Source organism: Quercus suber, unplaced genomic scaffold (genome assembly GCF_002906115.3).
Source record: "Quercus suber isolate HL8 unplaced genomic scaffold, Cork oak 2.0 scaffold_753, whole genome shotgun sequence".
NCBI lineage: Eukaryota > Viridiplantae > Streptophyta > Magnoliopsida > Fagales > Fagaceae > Quercus > Quercus suber.
Window position 1 is genome coordinate 220,772 of NW_027070189.1, and position 14,461 is coordinate 235,232.

The 14,461-nt window shown below is 37.6% G+C and overlaps 1 pseudogene; it reads left to right on the forward strand.

Moving 5' to 3' along the window:
• The first annotated feature begins 164 nt into the window (after nucleotides 1-164).
• On the forward strand, nucleotides 165-3,173 carry LOC112027064 (kinesin-like protein KIN-UB; annotated as a pseudogene).
• The last annotated feature ends 11,288 nt before the right edge of the window (nucleotides 3,174-14,461 follow it).

The following is a 14,461-nucleotide window of genomic DNA, read 5'->3' on the forward strand; positions in this document are numbered from 1 at the left end:
ACCCATTATCTATAAATTTATTGTATTGGGCTAGTTGGGTTGGAGTTCACTCATCTAATAGAAGAAGTGCTCAAACACAGTCCTTACAGTTAGAATGATCAATGATATGTGCTTGCCATGTAAAAAGCAGAAGCCAATCAGAAAAAAATTTATTGAATCTAGTGGCCTTACTTCCTTACTGATGCTTCTTAGAAGCTTTGAAGATGAAACTGTTCGCAGAGTAGCAGCTGGTGCAATTGCCAATCTTGCTATGAATGGTAATTTTGCATTTATATTTTTCCTTATGTTTGAGACTTTAGGAGCTTTTGTACTTTAGTTTGACTTTAATCACTATTGCATTAGGATTTGTTCATTTGGATATCAATTTTTAAGTTGCTTCCTTTCTGGAATTGCAGAAGCCAATCAAGAACTTATAATGCTTGAAGGGGAAATTAGTCTTTTATCAATGACAGCAGCTGATGCTGAGGATCCTCAAACCCTACGCATGGTTGCTGGAGTTATTGCTAATCTATGTGGCAATGGTATACTAAATTTGCATATTCTTCTTTGTTAGAGCATCCACAGCAGATGTGCCAAATGCCAAATATTTGGCACATTTGGCACACTAAACACAAAAACGGAGCTTTTTCAAATGTGCCAAATTTTTGCAACATGCTACAGTACCGTTGCATTTTGCCACGGTACGGACTCAAATGGCATTTGTACTTAATTATTTTTTTATTACTTTGGTTTCTCTCTCATCCTACTCAGCCACTCCATCTCTACTTCTCCAGAGCTTGCTCTCTCTCCTCCCTCTCTGTCTAATCGCCCTTTCTCTAGTAAAGGATGGGTTCCAATGTGGGTATATTCTGGCGTGGGTCAGGTGAAGATGTGGGTCGTGGGTATGGCAGCGAGTTGGGTCGTGGCGAGGTGGGTTGCGGCAGTGGTTGTTGGTGGTTGCTGTTGCGGCAGTGGTGGATGTGCCGTTGCTGAGTTGAGTTTCGAGTTGCTGAGTTGATGGGTCTGGTCCTTGGGAGGGGGTTTTGGGTTTGAGTTTCAGGTTGCTGAGTTGCTGGGTTTTGGTTTGAGAATTGGTGGCAGCTAGCTGTTTGGTTGGCTGGTACTTCGCGTGATGGTGGTTTGATGGTTAGGGATTGAGGTTAGGGTTTGATGGTCTGATGGATTGAGGTTTGGGTCAGTGGGTTTTGGTTGATTTTGTGCGTTTTGTGGTTTGGGTCAGTGGTTGATCATGGTTTGGATCAATGGGTTTTGGTTGATATTTAGATTTTTTTAGTTTGCTGCGATACTCGGCAATGGTTAGTCGTTGATCATGGGTTTGGTGGTTTTGTTGTGAATCATGTGATGTTTGGCAGTGCTATGGTGGCGGTTCGGTTGGTTTGGTATGGGTTTTTGGGGTGGTTCTCGGTATTTTTCTATGTGAATGGTGGTGAATGGTGGTGGGTCTTGGTGGTTTGTTGTGGTTGTGCTGGTAGTGGCTATCGGTGTTGTTGCGGCAGTGGTGGATGTGCCGTTGTTGTGGTTGATGTTGTTAATGGTGATGAGAGGGAGGAGATAATATATTATTTTAATGTGTAGTAAAAATTATTTTAATGTATAGAATTGAATGATAGAACATCTAATAAATGAGATATTGTAAAATAAGATGGTAAAATAATAAAGTAAGTTTTTGGTGTGTCAAAATGACATTTTTTTTCAACATCTATTACAGATGCTCTTATGTTTTGTTCATTCATGCCATTTAGCTTTTGAGAAAGTATATGTTGAGAAATTTGCTAGAATTCTTGGGCATGACAACAATTGGGAAGCACATCTAATCTAGTCTAGAACTTTTTTTGGGCTGAAGATCTAGGCTAGAACTCTTGCATTTTAAGGAGGAGATACCTTTGGCTTATGACAAAAAGTGCATCATCGTAATCTTCTAATTTTTTAAAGATCTTATTTTTATTTTCTTTTCTTGATAATAGAATATAAAGAAAGATTGCCTTAAATAATATTCTCTCTGCAGTACTAATTTTCTATGTGATTTAATTTGCTTTCTAATAGTAGAATCTAGTGGGCGAGAGAAAACTTTTGAAGTCGGTTTTCAAATATTTAATGTAAAATATTATTTTAATTTCTTGTACTTATTTTTCTGCTGAAATTTGTTAAGAACAATTGTGATCTGAAAAATCCAGAGAGAGAGAGGGTTGGTCTATCTTGAAGATACCCATTGCTGTTATATAAGCTTTTTAGAAGATCTTCGTTCTTCAGTATTTTACTTATTTGAACCTTTTGTCCTCACACTTTCTATGAAGCTAGTTTTTTTTTTTTTTTTTTTTTTTTTTTTTTTTTTTTTTTTTAAGTTTAAATATGCTTTGCTGATATTTATTTTCCTTACCCCTTCAATCTGTAGAGAAGTTACAGATGAAGCTGAGGTCTGAAGGCGGAATTAAGGCTTTGCTAGGAATTGTGAGATGTGGGCATCCTGATTTTCTATCCCAAGTTGCACGTGGAATTGCTAACTTGGCAAAATGCAAGTCCTGAGGTTCTACTCAAGGTATGAGCCTTAATTAATTAATTTATTTTGGCAAGTATGGTGCCTCATTTGTCCAACACAAGTCATTGCTTAGTCCATTATTTTTTATGCATCTAGAGTTGTTGGTGTCTTCCTGTCACCTGTAAAGTTGTGATAAATGAATTTGATGACTATTCAAACGGATTGATGTTAAGCAATTTGTGGTTATGCAATTTATCATGTTACTATTGGCTGTCCAAAAATGATAACTCATTTGAAATAATTTAGTTTTTTTCAACCCTTAAATCAGAAATGCGGCGGTTGCGTATAGAGTACTGATTATAGGGATGATGGGCTTCTCTAAATTGTTACTCTTACATCTAGCTGGTGAGTGTGATGTGCAGAAACTGCTAAAAATGTGCTGTATTGTATAGGCTTGGTTGGAAGGGGCATAAGGGGGCATTCAGTGGCTGATAATCCACTCGCAAATTTTGTAAAGTGTAGGCTGGGCTTGTAAGCCATGACTATAGCTTCTTCATTGACCATCCATGACTGTAGCCTAGCGGAAAAGAAAATGAAAAGAAGAAAAATTTTGCTGCTGAATGAGTCAAATTCGTTTCATCTTCAGTTTTCTGAAGTAGGACTGACTCCAATGTCCAGCTTCTCTGTTTCGATATAAATGTTGTATAATTTGATTTGTATGAGCAACAAAATCATCATTCTTTATGTAGTATAAAGGTTGAGAAATTCGAGTGGCAATTTTTGGTAGTCTCTGGATGTGGACCCCAAAATGCTTGAGTAAGGCTATACAGATTTGAAAGTTTTACAAATTCTGCACTTTTAAATACTGATAATTGATTGGGAAAAATATCAAATTCTAATAACATTTAAGAAAAAAAAAAGGTTTCCCTCAATGTCACCAACGCTAGATGAGTTGCCTTGTAATAATTCTGTTACCAGTCAACCGAACTGCAGCAGCAGCCATAATTTTATTCCAAAAGGAACAGAGGACCATATAACTTTTTTTTTTTTGATGGGAAACTTGGAAGAATAACATTCCAACTTGAAAAAGAAATACAACAAAGCATGAGAAAACAAACAAATACAACCAGAAAAATTACAGAGCGTCCTCTCTAATAATCTGCTGGATGGGAAGGGGGGTGACACCCTTCCAAACCTGAGTTAGCCCAGAGAGTTTTGCTTCTTTGGCTAATACATGCGTTGCTCTGTTGCTGGTTCTTTTCAAGTGCTTGAATGAATAGCAAGAGAAGGAATGAATAGCAAGACTGGATGTCATGAATGATATGACCAAACTCACTACCTGTGCAGTCCAAAGAGAGGGCTTGAATTACTGATGAGGCATCTGACTCAAAAATGGCGCAAGATACCTGCATTTCTGATGCGAAGATGACACTTTGGAGGAGTGCATAGGCTTCAGTCACCTCGGCAGAGAAATCCAATGGGAGAGGCTTGCTTAGAGCACCAATTGGGGTACTCGTGCTGTCTCTGATGATAACACCTATACATGAGTTCCCACCATTTGCCGAGGTAGCACCATCTACATTAATCTTAAAGAAACTTGAGGGAGGGGTTGTCCACTTGTGCTGGGAGGCAAGGGAGAATAAGGTGGACTGAGCATAGGCATTATTGAAATCAAGCAAAGCTCTCCTGGCTGAATCCCACATATCCATTGGAGTAATACCAGCATCATTGTGTATAGCTTGGTTCCTATTACCCCAAATGGACCAAGCAGTCATGAAGAAGGTGTCTAGGTCCTTGGAGGTTCCTTTCTCAAAAATCTGACCCGCAATGTCTAAAATGTCTATTTCTGTGCCAGCAAATTTAAAAGGACAATCCAGCCACAAAGCCCAAGTGGCCCTAGCATGCACGCAGTGAATTAGAGCATGAGTAGTGGTTTCCATGCACTTATCGCATAAAGAACAAAAGCCAGTGGAGTTTAAGCCTCTGTAGTGGAGGTTATACAAAGTGGGAAGACCATTCATGCAGGCACACCAAGCAAAAATCTTAACCTTAGGAGGGACCTTGAGCTACCATATTTTCCTCCAAAGTGGCAAGGCCGAGCAGTTAGAAGTGCCTTCCATATGCTCACCTTGTTCAACCAGCTTGGCAGCGATGTAGTAAGCACTTTTAACTGTAAACGAACCATTTTTGTTTCCCAACCAGATTAGGCTATCCTCTGAAAGGCTAAAGCTGATAGGGATTCTAAGGATGGTGGAGGCTTCAAAAGGGAGGAACAAGGACTTCACAAGGTCTGGTTTCCACCATTTAGCGTCGTCATCAATGAGAGAAGAAACCATTGGGAAGTTGTTGAAAGGTTTGGGAGGGGGGGAGATTACCATGTGAGTGGACTTTGTTGGCAACCATCTATTCTCCCAAATGTGGACTCGTTTACCATTTCCCACCCTCCATCGAGTGCCCTTTCTTAAAACTTCCAAGCTATTATGAGTGCTCCTCCACGTAAAACTTGGATTGCTACCTTTTTTAGAGTTTAGGACATCATCATGGGGAAAATACCTTGCTTTGTAAACCTGTGCCACTAAGGAGTTGGGGTTTGAGAGAATCCGCCACCCTTGTTTGGCTAATAGAGCTAAGTTGAAGGCCTGGACATTCTGGAATCCCATACCCCCAAAGAGTTTGGACTTGCACATCTTTTTCCAGCTCACCAAAGCCAATTTTGTTTCTTGATTCCTTTGGCCCCACCAGAAATTCCGCATCATCCGTTCAAGATCATCAGACGACGTTTTAGGCAATTGGAAGCAACTCATGGTGTATGTTGGGACAGCCTGTGCAACGACTTTAATGAGGATTTCTCTACCCCCAATTGAAAGTAATTTACCTTTCCAACTAGCCAGCTTCTTCCCCACTCTCTCTTTTATTTCCACAAATACTTGCATTTTTGATTTCCCAATCAAGGATAGGAGACCAAGGTATTTTTTATGCCTAGTGTCTTGCATAGGGCCGAGAATACTTAAGATTCCATCCTTACTCTCAGGAGTGGTATTCGGACTAAAAAAGACTGATGACTTATCTACATTGATCTTCTGACCGGAGGTTTTTTCATAGGCATTAAGAATGTTAATAAGCTCCATGCATTTAGTAGTATTGGCCTTGCAAAAGAGCAGACTATCGTTTGCAAAGAAAATGTGAGTGATTGTGGGACAACCCCGGCATATAGAGAGGCCATTAAGGGATTGATATCTAGCTGCTTGATGAATGAGAGCGGAAAGGCCCTCAGCACACAGGAGAAAAAGCCCCGGAGAGAGCGGGTCTCCCTGTCTGAGGCCCCTAGAAGGGGTGATGCTTCCAAAAACCTCATTATTGATGATCACCGAATACGAGACAGAGGAGATGCACTGCATAGTAAGATTAACCCATTTTCTATCAAAGCCCAATTTCTCCATTATACTCTTAACAAACCCCCATTCCACCCTATCAAAAGTCTTACTCATGTCTAGCTTGATGGACATAAAACTTTCCTTCCCCTCTGATTTGTGATTTAGATAGTGCATGAGTTCAAACGCGACCAATACATTGTCTGTAATCAGCCTATCAGAGGTAAAAGCACTTTGGTTTTCCGTGATTACATGAGGAAGAATGACTTTAAGACGGTTGGCAAGAACCTTAGAGACAAACTTGTATACTACATTACATAGGTTGATTGGCCTAAACTCTATCATTTTGGTGGGGTAGTTGGTTTTTGGAACAAGGGAAATGTTGGTTTTGTTAATTCCTACTAAGGGCATATTGAGGTTGAGCACATTCAGAACCATAGTAGTAATATCAGGGCCCACAATACTCCAATATTTATGAAAGAAAATGGCTGACATACCGTCGGGTCCAGGAGCTTTGGTGGAGTGGAGTTGTTGGAGAGCTCTAGTTACTTCTTCTTTGGTGAAGGTTCTGGTAAGCTCAGCGTTCATCTCCTTAGTAACCCGAGTGGGGATGGCATTGGTGACCTCTAGGATGCCTTGAGGTGAGGAAGAAGTGTAAATTTTGTCAAAATAGGCTAGTGCAGTGGCTAAGATACTATCTTTATCCTCACACCAGTAACCTTCATCATTCCAAAGTCCCAAGATGGTGTTCTTCTTCCTTCTATCTGAAGCTCTAGCATGAAAAAATTTGGTGTTTCTGTCACCCTCTCTATACTAGTGAATTTTACTACGCTGATGCCATAATATTTCCTCACTGTCCAGAAGCTCATTAATATCCTTTCTTAATTCATCAATTTCTGCTCCACGAGAGCCACATGATCTTGCGCAGTAAGGGTGTTAAGATCCTTTCTTTTCTCCTGAATTTTCTTTGGGATGTTGCCAATCACATCCTTGTTCCAAGCCATTAAATCAGATGCACAGCGAGACAGATTGGAAGCAATACCTTCCGAAGTAATCAAGGAATTTCCCCCTTGCCACGCAGCTTCAATGATCTCCTTACAATCCTCCCTTTTAGCCCACATGGCTTCAAAGTGGAAACGGTGCTTTTTAGTTGGAGGCAGAGAGCAAGAGTCTGAAAACCTTAAGAGGCAGTGGTCAGAGTAGACTCGGCAAAGTGATGGACCCTGGTATTTTTGAAATGGTTAATCCATTCCAAGTTGGCAAAAGCTCTGTCCAATATGAGATAGATTCTGTTACTGCACCTTTGCATGTTACACCATGTAAATTTCGGACCTGAGAAACCGAGGTCTTGGAAACCACAAATATTCACAGCCTTGCGGAAGCTCTCCATTTGCCTCTGTGGTCTCATAGCTCCACCTGATTTTTCAGTCAAAGATAAAATTTCGTTAAAATCTCCACAACAAAACCAAGGTAAGGAGCATTGAGCATTAAGGTATTCGAGAAGGTTCTAGGACTCTTTCCTCATATGGGAATTTGGGTGGCCGTAAAAACCGGTGAATCTCCATTTAAAATTGCTCTGCTGATCTGTGATGATGGCGTCAATATGGTGTTTGGAGAAAGAGATAATTTCCAAATTTGTTTCCTGAGACCAGAGAAGGGCCAGTCCTCTACTACGACCCTGATTGGGGACAATTAGACCGTTAGAAAAACCCAACTTAAATTTAATATTCTCCATTTGTTTTGTTTTTGATTTAGTCTCCACTAAGAAGACAATATAGGGATTCCACCGTCGCACGTAATCGCGCAACGAAAACACTGTCCGGGGGTTCCCAATTCCCCGGCAGTTCCAATATATGGAATTCATTGTGCCTAGCGGTGTTGCCTGGCAGTTACGGCCGATATGAAAGGGGAGGCACCTGGGTTTGCTGGGGGGCTTACATAGAGCCTTTTTAGAGTGAGTTGTTCATCTAATTCAAAGGAGAAGTTCAGTTTACTTGACCTTTTGTTACCTGATAAGGCCTTATTTGTGTTTGTGGGACTTCCATGGGCCTGTTTCCCTTTGTCTCAAGCTATTCTTTTTAAGTTTACTTTTCCTTTGGGCTGTTTTGTTTGACTTGGGCCAGATGGAGCTTTGGGGCTAACCAGAGAAATTGTTTTTTCGAGCAAAGGCTTTAAGGGGCTAGAGATCTCTTGGGCCTCATAAGGGGCTGAATTGGGGAGGACCACTAATGAAAGCTCGTCACTGATATTTCCCTCTAAAGCGTTCACACGCTGCGTATCACGTGATGAGCTCTCTGATCTAGGAATTGTTGGGTTACATCCCTGATTTTCTGTTGACTGTGAAGCTATCCCTTCAAGCCTATCAGCCACGTTAGGCATTACACCCTTATCGATTTGACCATCATTTTGAATTTCTGCCCCATACGTGAGCTACTTAGTAAGTCTCTCCCCTGTAGGAGACTCTCCCTCTCGACCTCCCTGCGAGCCCTCTCTCCCTTCTAAGGGTCTTTCCTTTTCTCTGTTAGGACATATGTGATTCACATGTTAGAAACATATGTCACTATTTTATGTAATTGGCTAATCCTTTGACAAAACGCACTTTACTTGTATTTGGGTAGATCTAGGATGTGTTTAATACTTCAAGAAACCTTGTTTCAAGTTCAAGTGTTAAAGCCATGCAAGTCTGTCCAAGAATCAATTGAGAAAGTGTTGAATTTTAAAGTTCGATAGCTTCTCGACACCTCCTTGACAACTGGCTATTTGTTGAACTCTTCAGTTGATTCTTATCGCAATCTCGATAGCTTCTCGACAGCGGGTCGATCGATTGAGAAAGCTTCTGTCCCCTCGACACCTTTTCGATAGCTGTATCTGTTGAGATTCATTAAATCTCGACACTTGTTATCTGTCGAGGTTACGGGAATTTAGATTTTTATTTTTGGGCCAGGCTTATGTATATGTATAGGGCTTCTTTTTTCACAACCCTAGACATATATAAGGCTTATTTTAGAGGCCATCACATAAGAGAATACAAGGAGAACATATGCAAAAGGTGACCGATGCCTTATTCTCTCTAAAAGAAGCTACTGCGTCTTTGCGCCTTAGGTTTTGTAACCAAGTGCTTCTTGATCTTCATTGTTGATGAAGTGAAGAACTTTGTAGCCAACAATCTTCTTCTAGTTGGTGATTAAGTCGCGTACTAGGATTCGCACAATTAGTTAGTCACGTATTGGGATTCGTGCATCATCAAAGGGTGGCGTTGATATATTGAAGAGTTTAGAGGTTCTGAAGCGGTAGAAGGTTTCTGCTATGAGTTCATCTAAGGGGATTGTATAGTCTAGGGACAAAGGTTTTGTACTATATTTGAAACTTCTCTTTACTATAGTGGATTGTTTTTAGGGAAGGTTTTCCTCCAGGTTTTTTCCTGTGAAACTGGTTGGTTTCATTGTTTTTCCTGGGTCATCATATCTTGTCTTATTTATTTTTCCGCTGCATGATTTTGACATGATATTGATGTTTGTTTGTTTTAACAAGTTTTATTCATAATAAATTTAATTAATAATTTGGGTTTAAAACTTGTTAACTCTATCAACTGGGGTCTAAATTTCCTATCATTCTCAAACACCCACTGCCATACTAGGTGCTCACCTCCCTAGCCCACAACCCCATACCACTGATCTCCTCCAAATGGACCAAAATGTCATTGAAGGACTTCAACACCTTAGCCTCACAAAAGAAGAAGAAGCAGATATCCGCATCACAATAATGAACAGATCGGACTTGATAGAAGAGTGCATGTTTAGCCTCTTTGGAAGACTTCTCTCGGACAGACATTAGAACCATCGAGCTCTAAAAAGCACCCTCAGAGCCGCCTGGAAGATGGGTTCTGATTTGAGAATCTAGATGTTGGAAAGGATATTTTTCAGTTCAAGTTCTCCTCGAAATATCAGATGGAATAGGTAGAGAGAAATGGCCCATGGTACTTTGACAATAATTTGCTACTCTTGTGCCGATGGAGAAAAGGTCTCTTTGTTTCAAATATTCAGTTCACCCACTCACCATTTTGGGTCCAGATTTGGGGCCTACCATTTGAAAATTACTCTGAAGAGGTGGGAAGAGACCTGGGAAATAGTTTGGGTCGCTACATAGAGACTGACAAAAGGGCATGGCTGTCAGAACAAGTTCGTTTTATGAGAGTCAGAGTGGATTTATCCCTTGACAAACCACTGCGAAGAGGGGGCAACATCGTTACTCTTGAAGGAGAAAAAATGTGGGTCACATTCAGGTATGAAAGACTTCCCACCTTTTGCTTTCAATGTGGATAGCTCGGCCATGATGAGAAGCACTGCAACACCAACCTCAGACTTCTAACTTGGCAAAACAATATGGAGAATGGATGAGGGAAAATGGAAACCAAAGGGGTAACTCTGAAAAATCCAAAACTCAAAATAATTGGGGCTTTGATGAAGAAAGATCAGGAAAATCAAGTGGCCACTCTGCTCCGGCCATGGCAACCTTCTCAAACCCAGGACCAAATAACTTTGTGCAAAGGTAAAAGGTGATAAAATTAGGCAATTTATAAGGTCCCTGTAGCAACTAATAGAGAGTAATGGTTGGAAATATTTGCGTAGTGGATTAATCTGCATAGAGGTTGAAAGCTACATGCAACTGATAGTGTGTAAAAGTTGGGGGAAATTTGCCTTGTAACACCATTTTTCAAACATATTTGTTAGTTAGCATGTTTCACAAACTATTTAAGTAACTAACATCTCAAATTTTTAAGACTCGAGTTGCATGTTTTGGAAAGATTCCTCATGGAACTCAAGTTTGTGAGGCTTGAGTTCATTATAACAAAACCAAATCAAAAACCCTAGAACTAATCAGAGACTTGGAAGCTTTCTTGTTCTTCCTTCCTTTTTTTCTTTCTTCAAATCTGAGTTCCTGCCATCCCACTTTTCACTTCCAAGCCCAAAAACCCATGAACAAAACCAAACACAAAACCCGAAACAAATACCTGATTGGATCAGATCTTCTCCTCCAGCTCTTCTTCTTCTCCAAAACTCTAGCGTGTTCTTCTCCTCCACCGAAGCGGCTTTAAGCATCACCGGAGCGGCGGTGAGCATCAACACAGCTTGGGTTTGTTTTTGGATTGACTCTTTTCTCTATCGCTCTCTTAGCTTGTTTGGGTTTGTTGTTTTCCTCTTAGCTGCTTTTGGTCTAACTCTGGGTTTTTTTATTGGGTTTTCTTTTGTTGTCTCTGTTGTTTTCTGTCCAACTCTTGTGTTTTTTTATTTGGTTTTCTTCCCATAGAACTCAAGTCTTAAAAACTCGAGTTCCATGTGAACTTGAGTCTCTTAGGCTTGAATTCCTACATTGAACTTGAGTCTAAGAGACTTGAGATGCTAGTTTCCTAAATACTTTCAGAAACATGCTAACTAACGAAATTGTTACAAAAATGGTGTTAAATTGCAAAAAAAAAAAAAAATCCGAAGAAATAGACTCCATCCATACTTTTAAAGATGAAGAAGAAATTGCTCTCCTAGCTAAGGCATATGCAGCAGCATTACTTTGCTGATATACATAAGAGAAAGAATAACTCTGTAAAGAGTTTACATGAGAAAAAGTATCTTTTTCAATTTATACTCTAAAGTTTATGCATAAATGCTTACTATATATGGTTGTAAATTGTAATAATTTATTCATTTTATGAGTGTAACAAAAACCAAACTATGATTTATCTAGGTACTAGAAATCATGATTGATTGGAACATAAATATTTCATTAAAAAAAATCATCAAAGTTATAGAAAATCTTTATATATGAAAATCAAAGTTTTGTATAATATTAAAAATGAGATGATTTTGTTTAATGTAAATAATAAACATAAAAGCAAAAAATATTAATCATGAGAATTCTGTTGTAATTTGCTTTTTGATAAATTCAATAGTTACAATCGTATCCTTAGCACTAATTACTTATTCTTTAATGCTTTGTTTGTTTTGAAGTAAAATATTTTATATGTAAAAAATTTTCAAGTGTCTGGTATGTATGACAAGTAAATTTTTTCAAGCAAATCCCAAAAATCGATGGCTTAACCAGCACTAGTGCCGAAACAGTGGCTTCAGTGACTGCTGTAGGAGAGGTGTCTTTCGTGACTAGACTGCAAGCACCTATAGTTGAAATGGTATCTTTGGCCACCTGACTGCTAGCATCGGTGACAAAAACAGCAACTTTAGTTATCAAACCTCCAACACTAGTCGCTAAAAAGGTGTCTCTGGCCAGAGAACTGTTGGCACTGGTGGCAAGAACAATGGCTTTGGTTATTGAACTTCCAACACTAGTCTCCAAAATGGTGGCTTTGGCCACTAAACCAGCAGCACTAGTCGTTGGAACAATGACTCTGGTCATTGAGTCATTGACATTAGTCATCGGAAAAGTGTCTTCAACCATTGGATTGTTAGCATCTATTGCCCAACCCACTAGACCGATGATCTAGCCACCATATGAAATGAGGGGAAGTTATAGTGTGTGTGTTAAATATTTAGTATTCTAAAAAAAAAATTAAGATAAAATGTTTTACAACTTTTTATAAAAGATTTTACGTTTAAAGAAAAATATTTTATAAGTTTGACCACATTTTACATGCAAACAAACACCTAAAATTATTTTACTTCAAAACAAAAGCGTATATGAAAAATGAGTGTTAAAATTTGTGATAGAAGTTGTTTATATAAAAAGGATTAGTTTGAATCTTTGAACTTGGGGCTTTTGTTTGAAATTTCTAGAATTAGTTTGAAACTGGGTTTGGTGGATCTGTATTTGGGTTTTCTTTTAGGTGAGGATTTAGTCTTTTAGAAACAACATGGCCTATGTTGATTTAAGATTGTTGGACTAAATTATTATTTGGTTACCAAGAAATTGCAAGAAAGGAAAAAAACCAATATCAATAAAATAAAAATGAAATATTTCCAGGTTAAGAAAATTGTGAGAAACTTAGAAGAAAAAATATATATATATATATAAAACAGAAAAAATTATTAAAGAAAATAAAATTATTTTTTAAAGTTTATGTGGCTTTTTTTTTGCCACCTAAGCGCTGACATAGCGATTTAAACTTAGACACATCAGCATCTGATCCAGTTTTTTAATATTAAATATGTCAAATGTACAAATTGTTTGCCACATAAGTATTTTCTGTTAGTGAGTTAACGGCAGAGACTAAATTGACTGTAAGTTTACAATACTAGGGACCAAATTGACCAATACCAAAATATAGGGACCAAATTGACTGTGACTTCAAAATGTAGGGAACAAAATGGTGTTTTCGTCTAAAATTTATTTATAACATTTGGTTTATCATTAAAAAGTATATAAAATTTGGAAATTATTCTTTTAGTTTTAAACAAACTTTCTCAAACCATAGTTTTTCTACCTTTCAATCCAAAACACCAAAAAATGTATCTAAAAAATTAATAAAAATTAACAATGATTAACTAGACCAATTAGGAAAACAATTTGTTGTTGATAATATATATTGAGGTTATTTTCTTTGTGGAAATTACAAATTCATCCACCAAAAAAGATTGTCCAATAAGCAATTAGAATTAAGTTTCTATATATGCATATTTGTAAAATAATAATAATGAAAATACAATTGCAAAAGTTAAAATATATCCAATTATTTTCGTTTGACTAACCTTTGCTTTTCTTTGAATAAGTGGAGTTATAAAGTACTTCTAATACAATTATTAAGAATACTTTCTCTACAAAAACTACAAATTTTCTCACCCAGAAAGATTAAAAAATAAACAAAATTTAGTAAAGTCTCATAGTTTAACATTTAAATGGATCACTAAAAAAAATCAAATTCTAACTTGCAAAACAACTAATTATTAACCCAAATCAAATCAAACCAATGAGATAAAGGAAAAAACTTGTAATCAAGTAATGGAATACCAAAATAACTAAATATGAGATCTCAATTAAATCAACAATTAAATTTGATGTAACAATTAAATCATGATGTAACAAAAAGAACCATTAATAGAAAATATACAAAAAGAAACTCTAGATATTTGGTATCTGAGATATACGGGGGAGGAAGATTTGAACTTCCACATTTCTTTGAAAATTCGTGAATATTCGAAGTTTGTCAATTTTTTATTTTTTGATTAAGGGTTAGAGACAAGTTTACTAGTATTTGGTTTGGTGTAATGTCTTAAAATTTTCAGGTTTGGTTGTCCGAATGTGGTTTGGAGAATATTGGTATGTTTGGTACATTATTTTAAATACATGTTTTCAGTTTTTAAATAATATTATACGTATTTTTACACATTTTTTTCACTTACACATATTTTAAAAAAAAAACTGAAAATTTTTATTTAAACACACATACTAAACGGACCCTATATTTTGCACACTCTCAATATATATTCCTTTTAAAATCACGTTTTGAAAATATGATTTCAGTCTATGTAGCCGTATGATTTCGGTGTAGTATTTATTGTTGTTTCACTCTTGTTGAGCCACATCAACGGCCACATTATCCACATTTTCTATCTTTTCTTTCTTCTTTTTAAACTTTTATTCTCTCAATTCTCATAAAAAAAAAAAAAAA